The sequence below is a fragment of the Setaria viridis genome, chromosome 3, assembly GCF_005286985.2.
Source record: "Setaria viridis chromosome 3, Setaria_viridis_v4.0, whole genome shotgun sequence".
Taxonomy (NCBI): Eukaryota; Viridiplantae; Streptophyta; class Magnoliopsida; order Poales; family Poaceae; genus Setaria; species Setaria viridis.
Genome location: NC_048265.2, coordinates 24,983,198 through 24,990,214, shown reverse-complemented (window position 1 = coordinate 24,990,214; position 7,017 = coordinate 24,983,198).

Here is a 7,017-nt window from a genome sequence, read left to right as displayed (position 1 = left end):
ATTGGCGGGTACCGAGTTTTGGAGTCCGAGAGTACTTCACTGACGAAGTATACGGGTCTTTGGATTTTGTAAACATGGCCTGGCTCAGACCGTTCGACTACTACTGTGGTGCTGATGACGTGAGTAGTAGCCGCTATGTATAGGAGCAAGTCCTCATTTGGAGATGGAGCAATAAGGATTGGTGGTTTTGACAAAAAGTCTTCGAGTTGCGTCAATGCTTTGTCTGCCTCTTCTATCCATTTAAACTTGTCCTGTCGTTTGAGAAGCTTGAAGAAGGGTAGACCTCGTTCTCCAAGTCTTGAGATGAATCGATTAAGGGCTGCCATGCAGCCTGTGAGTTTCTGTGCATCCTTGATGGTAGCTAGTGCGTGCATATTTGTAATGGCAGATATTTTCTCTAGGTTGGCCTCAATGCCGCGATGGCTAATGATGAACCTGAGTAGTTTGCCGGAAAGTACTCCAAAAATGCATTTAGTAGGGTTAAGCTTCCATCGGAAAGCTCGTAGGCTTGAAAAGGTTTCCTCCAAATCGATTATTAGATCCTCCCAGCTTTTTGTTTTGACGACTACGTCGTCTACATAAGCTTCTATGTTGCGATGCAATTGCTTTTTGAAGCACATCTGTATAGCGCGTTGATAAGTTGATCCCGCGTTTTTTAGTCCAAATGACATTGTTTTGCAGCAAAAGGTCCCAAATGGAGTGATGAAGGCTGTCTGGCTTGATCTTCTTCTTTGAGGCTTATCTGATGGTAACCCGAGTAACAGTCGAGAAAGCATAGCAAATCGCACCCAGCAGTAGAGTCGACTACTTGGTCGATCCTGGGTAGTCCAAAGGGGTCCTTTGGACAATGTTTGTTGAGGTCCGTGTAATCGACGCACATTCTCCATTCGTTGTTTTTCTTGCGAACAAATACAGGATTGGCTAGCCAATCAGGGTGAAAGACTTTTTTGATGAACCCTACTGCAAGTGGAGTGTTATGTTCTTGAGCTTGTACTGCGTCAAATGCTCTTTCAAGGTTTGTGATGGGAATGTTTGCAGCCAGCATTTGTCGGCGTTCAGCCCGAGTAATATTCCGCATCATTCTTTGGTTTCTTTGATCGGAAGTTTCATCTTGTGGGGCGTTAGCTGATGACTCATCCTCTGAGACATTGTCGAGTTGTGCTATCCGTCGAGGGGTTCTCTGTTGGCTAGTACCCGCGTTGTTATTTTGAGTAATGATAAAGACTTCTCTATCTAGGTAGTAGCTTCCAGAGCTTGATGTTGCGATTTCTGTGGAACTTTCCTCGCGGCTTGAAGTGAGTAGGATGCCTTCCTGGTACGGAAGGTTGTCTATATGAGCGACGAGGCGTGACTCATAGTCACGGGCGAGGAGAGATGGTCTCATTCCTGGTCAGTGAACGAATCTGCCTTGCGGTGTTGAGGTTATTACTAGACCTTGGGCTGGTCCTGATAGCGGGATTTCTAGGACGTAGTCCGAGTCGGAATCATCATCCTTGTCTTCCCCGTGTTCGAGTTGAGTTCGAGTGAGGAGACCTCGGTAGACTTCGGCTGTACTGCGGAGTCCGTATGGAAACCGTTTTGGAGTCGAAGTCGATTTGTGAATTGACTGGGATCGACTAGTCCGAACTGGGGTTGAGTCCACAGCACAATCGAACTCGGTGTTGTTGATTTTGAAGTTTCAATTTTCCTGACCAAATCCTCTGTTTTCAACTGAGAAAGGCCTTCGTCGAGAGATTTTTTCTCCTGGATGTTGATGATTTGGCGCTGAAATGATCCAGTGCCATCGGCGATGCAGAGCCAAGATCCAAAAATGAAAGTTGCGCCTGCCTCGAAGGTGAAAGCAGGCTTGATAATGACAGGTGCCATCGAACTCGCGCAGAGAAACTCGACAACTGCCCCTACCTAGCGCGCCAGCTGTCGGTGTTTTAGACCGGCAACCTGCCTAGGGGGTACCCTAGGTGGTCTTTTGTGCGGTAAGGACTGTCGAGAATCAAGGAGTCGATGGTGATGCAAGGGACACGATTTAGACAGGTTCGGGCCGCTAGATCGCGTAATACCCTACGTCCTATGAGTTGATTGCATTGAACTTGGGTGTGTTGAAGGAGATGTCTTTGAGGGGGTCCCTGCCCGCCCTTATATACTCGGGAGGGCAGGGTTACAAGTTTGAATCCTAGTCGGGTACGATTACAGAGTTCTACTCGGTGTAGACCGAGTAGTTTCCATATGCACACCTAACTAGTCCGAGTGGGATACGCTTCTTGCCGCGTAGCCCCCTAGTCTTGATTCTGTCTGAGTGCGCCCCTTAGTGGGCCGCACAGGGCCTACTCGTGAGCTTAGGATGTATGCCCGACATGATCCACATGAACATCGTGCTATGCTTTAGCTTAGTCTTTGTATTGGGTATGGTATATTGTTCATTCGGTATCATTTTAGCTTAGTATCTTTGCATAATCCTTTGCACCTTGTTGACATGTTTGCTTGCCCAAACTTTTAATCATAAATAGGGAATCATGTTGCAATGCGTTAATTCTTCTCATTTGTATCATCATTGTATTGTGTGACATGAATTGAGCTTTATCTTGCTTTTGGGCTTGCCTTGTCTTTGGGTTGCATTTTTCTCCTTCTTTGGATTTTTCTCTTCCTTTTGATTGGTGTTGGAGTTTTTCGTTTGTCCCCTTCTTTATCTAGCTTTTCTTTTGCTAGGCGTCTTTGATTAAGGGGGAGTTTGACTTCATTCGAGGGGGAGTTTGGACCAAGACTTGCTTTGGTTTTTGATATCCGCTTTTAATCTTTTAATTGGTATCACAGTTGATATTTCATTGGATTTCATTTTCTTAAGTGATATCAATTTTTGATCCTTCAATTGGTATCCCCTCTATGGTACTCAATTGGGATCATTGGCGGTTCTTCTTTTGCCATGGCATTTTTCCTAGATTGGTTTCACCCCTCATGAGTTTTCTTGATTTTGAGTCGAACCCCATCTCTCTTAGAGTTGCATTGCATTTGTATCATATTACACCTTGTACACTTTGCACTAGATGAGATTCTACTATATATCCTTAGTATTTCCTTATGCTATTTGTTAACTAGTGCATTGGTTGGTGATTGTATAGCAATGTGCAGCATATGCTCTTGATGATATTGTCATATAACCATTTTGAGTTAAATTCTTTTCTAAATCAAATGTTAATCTTGAATAATGAATTCTGAAATGCTTATCACCCATGACTAACTACCTGTTTATGCATTGCTCTTGCTTGAATGCTAGTTCCATGTTTAGCTTTTGCTTGGAATTCAAATTCTGTTCAATTGGATCAAAGATCTAGGTATCATTGCAAATGTTTAGCCCATGATGCATTTCTTGGGGAAGCATGGCTTTTTTGTGTCGCAAAGGCACTTCATGTAACTTGTTTAATGTGAATGATGAAAAATGATGATAAAAAAAATCAGTAATTCACCAAGTTATTGTGCTTAATGTTGATATTCTTGCTTGCTTAGTTGTTAAATGATGTCTACCAAAAGAAGTAGGCACATGGTTTCAACAAGCCTTGACATGACTTGTGATGCATATGTGGGTGTTTGCAATGATCTCTTGTTGAGAATGTATGTTGCTTGTATGAGCTCTGATGACCTAGTTTAATTTTTGCTTGAGTGATTCATGACTAGGTGCTTGCTGATGTGCTGATACTTTTATAAACTGCAAAATTTTTCAACTTGCTTCATCTTTTGCTTATATCATAATATCCTCTTAATGGCGATGCAATTTCTCTTTATGATCTACCTGCTTGTGCATTATCTCACTTGTAGCCTTTGCAAGTGCTTTGTGATATATTTGATAAGCTTGGTAGGTTGTACACCAATGGCATGCATTTTGTGCTCCCATGTGTATCTTATGTTTGCATTTAACGGGGACTCTTGCATTTAATGGGGAGTTTTGCATTTGAGGGGGAGCATGCATTCTTCTGCTCTTGTGCATGCATTTCGTTATGGCATGTTTTCAGGGGGAGTGCATGTGTTCAGGGGGAGCTTGTGAGTGTTTTGCTCTCTTTTACTCTTTTGCCGATTGTGTTGAGTTTTTACCTCGTCTTGCGGAACCGACATAAGGAATATGATTAGAGGTGCGTCTAGACAGGGGTGTAACCTTTGTATCTGGATTAGATAAAACCCAACTTGCAGATGTAAAAATCTAGTCCAGCTTTTCTAGAAGTGGATCAGCTTGCATATTACTCCAGGAGAAAGATCTGCCCTGAAAAGGAATTTCCACCAGGTCCAAGTGTTGCAGGAGATCATTAAATTGGAGCATCTCATTGATGTTGCCACCTAGTTTGTTCCTATCTGATGGAGCATGAAGGAGGTTAAAATCACCAGCCAGGAGCCAATCATCAATACAATCAGTGTTAAAATTGTATAGCCAAGAAATGAATGCAGCTTTCTCATCATGATTAGAAGGACCATATATATTTGTTAAGTGAAAATCCTTCCCAAAAAGATGAGAGGTGAGCTTAACTTTCACCGAATATGAATTAACCAGAATTACATCACCATTGAAGAGGGCTTCATTACAAGCAGTTAGAAGACCCCCAGATGCCCCATCTGAAGCAGAGTAGGCAAAGTTGTTTATCTGCCTTGTACAAAACTTGCTCAAATAGAATTGGTCGAAATCCCTCCTTTTTGTTTCCTGTAAATATAGATGGCAATGGGCACATTACTCGTGGGCAGAGGGTTTACAAACCCGCACCCGTGATGCAAACCCTGTGCCCGCACCCGCGCCCGCGACAAGTCATGGGGTGCAAACTTGAACCCACGCCCGTCACCTGTGGGCACAGTGTACCCACGGGCACACCCATACCTGCTAGCCAGATCACAGAACACAGATCCAATGCACAATACAATAGGTCAACAACACAAGTTCACATATTAAGTTCACAACTAACAGTACAAGCCAAATAAATATAGCTCAACAAGCACAAGTGACAAGTCTAGAACAACACACATATCACACAAATCACACAAATATTGTTCACATAACAGATACAAATGAACATCAAGTTTAATTAGAGTCGACGATAGAGATGCAAGGTTCTTCCTTCATTTCTTCTTCAATGTCTTCAAGGTAGGACCAAAAGGTGTCAATCTTTCCATCATCTTGACCTACAAATGCATATTGGAATAAGAAGACAACATTAGTAAGCTACTGCCATAAGATCCTTAGAATGAGATGACAACATTGACAAGCTGCAGGAATCAAAAGCATAATTCTTTACCTTTAAGATTGTGACGAAACTAACTTTGGCTGCACATCAAAGCTTCCAACATTTGTGGAGAAAGACGGCTGTGCTGCTCACTTAGAACCCTCCCACTAGTGCTAAAAGCGGATTCAGAAGCTACTGTGGTTATGGGAATTGCCAAAATATCATGAGCAATCAACCTCAAAGTAGGGAAGCGAGTTCCAGCCACCTTCCACCAACCTAAGACATCAAAGTACTCATTCTCATCATGAGGAAGAGGATCTTCATCCAAGTACCTATCTAACTCACTCTTTGCTTTAACAAGACTTGAGGTCTTCTTAGTGGCAGCAAGTGTTTTGAATATGGACATAACAGTAGCAGCACTAACAGTAGAGTTTGAAGCCCCATAAGATGATGTACCCACAACCTCTTGATCAATTTGCACTTGGTACTCATCCATCAATTGAGTTAACAATTCATAGCTCTTTTGACAATATCTATCAGCTTCTTCTTGACCCAAAAGAGCCATATAGCAAGCTTGCAGCATGATCATCTTAAGGCGTGGATCAAGAATAACAACAATAGCCATAAGACCTTGGATATCATACCAATACTTATCATACTTCTCTATCATTGCAGTGGATATGTTTCTAATGATCTCATTTTCATCTTCTTTCCAAGAGTTAATTTTAAGTTTGATCTCACATACTTTAGGAAAGAAGATATTAGCTGTCACATACTTTGTTCTAGAAAACAATTCAGTGAGCTGATAGAACAATTCTAATTTCTCACAAACAATAGCTGCAAATTTCCAATCATCATTTGGTGGGCAAACAAAGTGTTGGTCAAGAGTGTCCAAACGATCAAAAACCTTCCTATAAGGTATAGCAGTGCTAAGCATGACAAAAGTTGAATTCCATCTAGTTTTGCAATCAAGACAGCTTTTTCTTCAATTCAACCTTCTGTTGTTGAGCTACTTTCACAAATTTTTCATACCTCTTTGGTGTAGCAATCCAATAAGCAATGCTCTCTCTGATTCTTGCAATAGATTTCTTGATCACTTCCAATCCATCTTGTACAATGAGGTTCAATATGTGCGCACAGCAACAGGTATGCAAGTGCTTTCCACCCAGCAACATATTACCCTCCCTAAGCCTTGATTCCATTAGACCAACCATGCTATCATTAACACTACAATTGTCAAGTGTCACAGTGGACACCCTGTAATCAAGATCCCAACTCTGGAGGCATTTAAGTAGTGCATCACAAATAACTTCAGCAGTATGGGGGCATGGCACATATACAAACCTAGAAAAGATAATTAAAATAAGTTGGACAAGTAATTGAAGTAAAACACAAATAGGACAGCAAGTAATTGAAGTAAAACACAAATAGGATAGCAAGTAATTGAAATAGGACAACAAGAAATCACCTCAAAATGCAACTTCTAAGGGTTCATGAGTCATCAATAAAATGTCCAGTGACAGCCATATATCCTCTTTTCTGATTATTAGCAGTCCACAGGTTAGTTGTAATGGCTACACGACAACTGAGCTTCTGAAGAAACATTCTAGCTTTTCTTTTCTCCACATCATAGCAGTTTAGGATACCCTTCCTAATAGTGTTTCTAGTTCCTATCTTGAACAGGGGTTGCAAAGCACTAACAAATTGACGAAAACCAAGATGATCCACAATGGACAAAGGGTACTCATGCAGTGTAATCATTGTGTAAAGTGCTTTCCTAGCTACATCTTGATCAAACATATAATTTTCAACAGCTACTGCACCT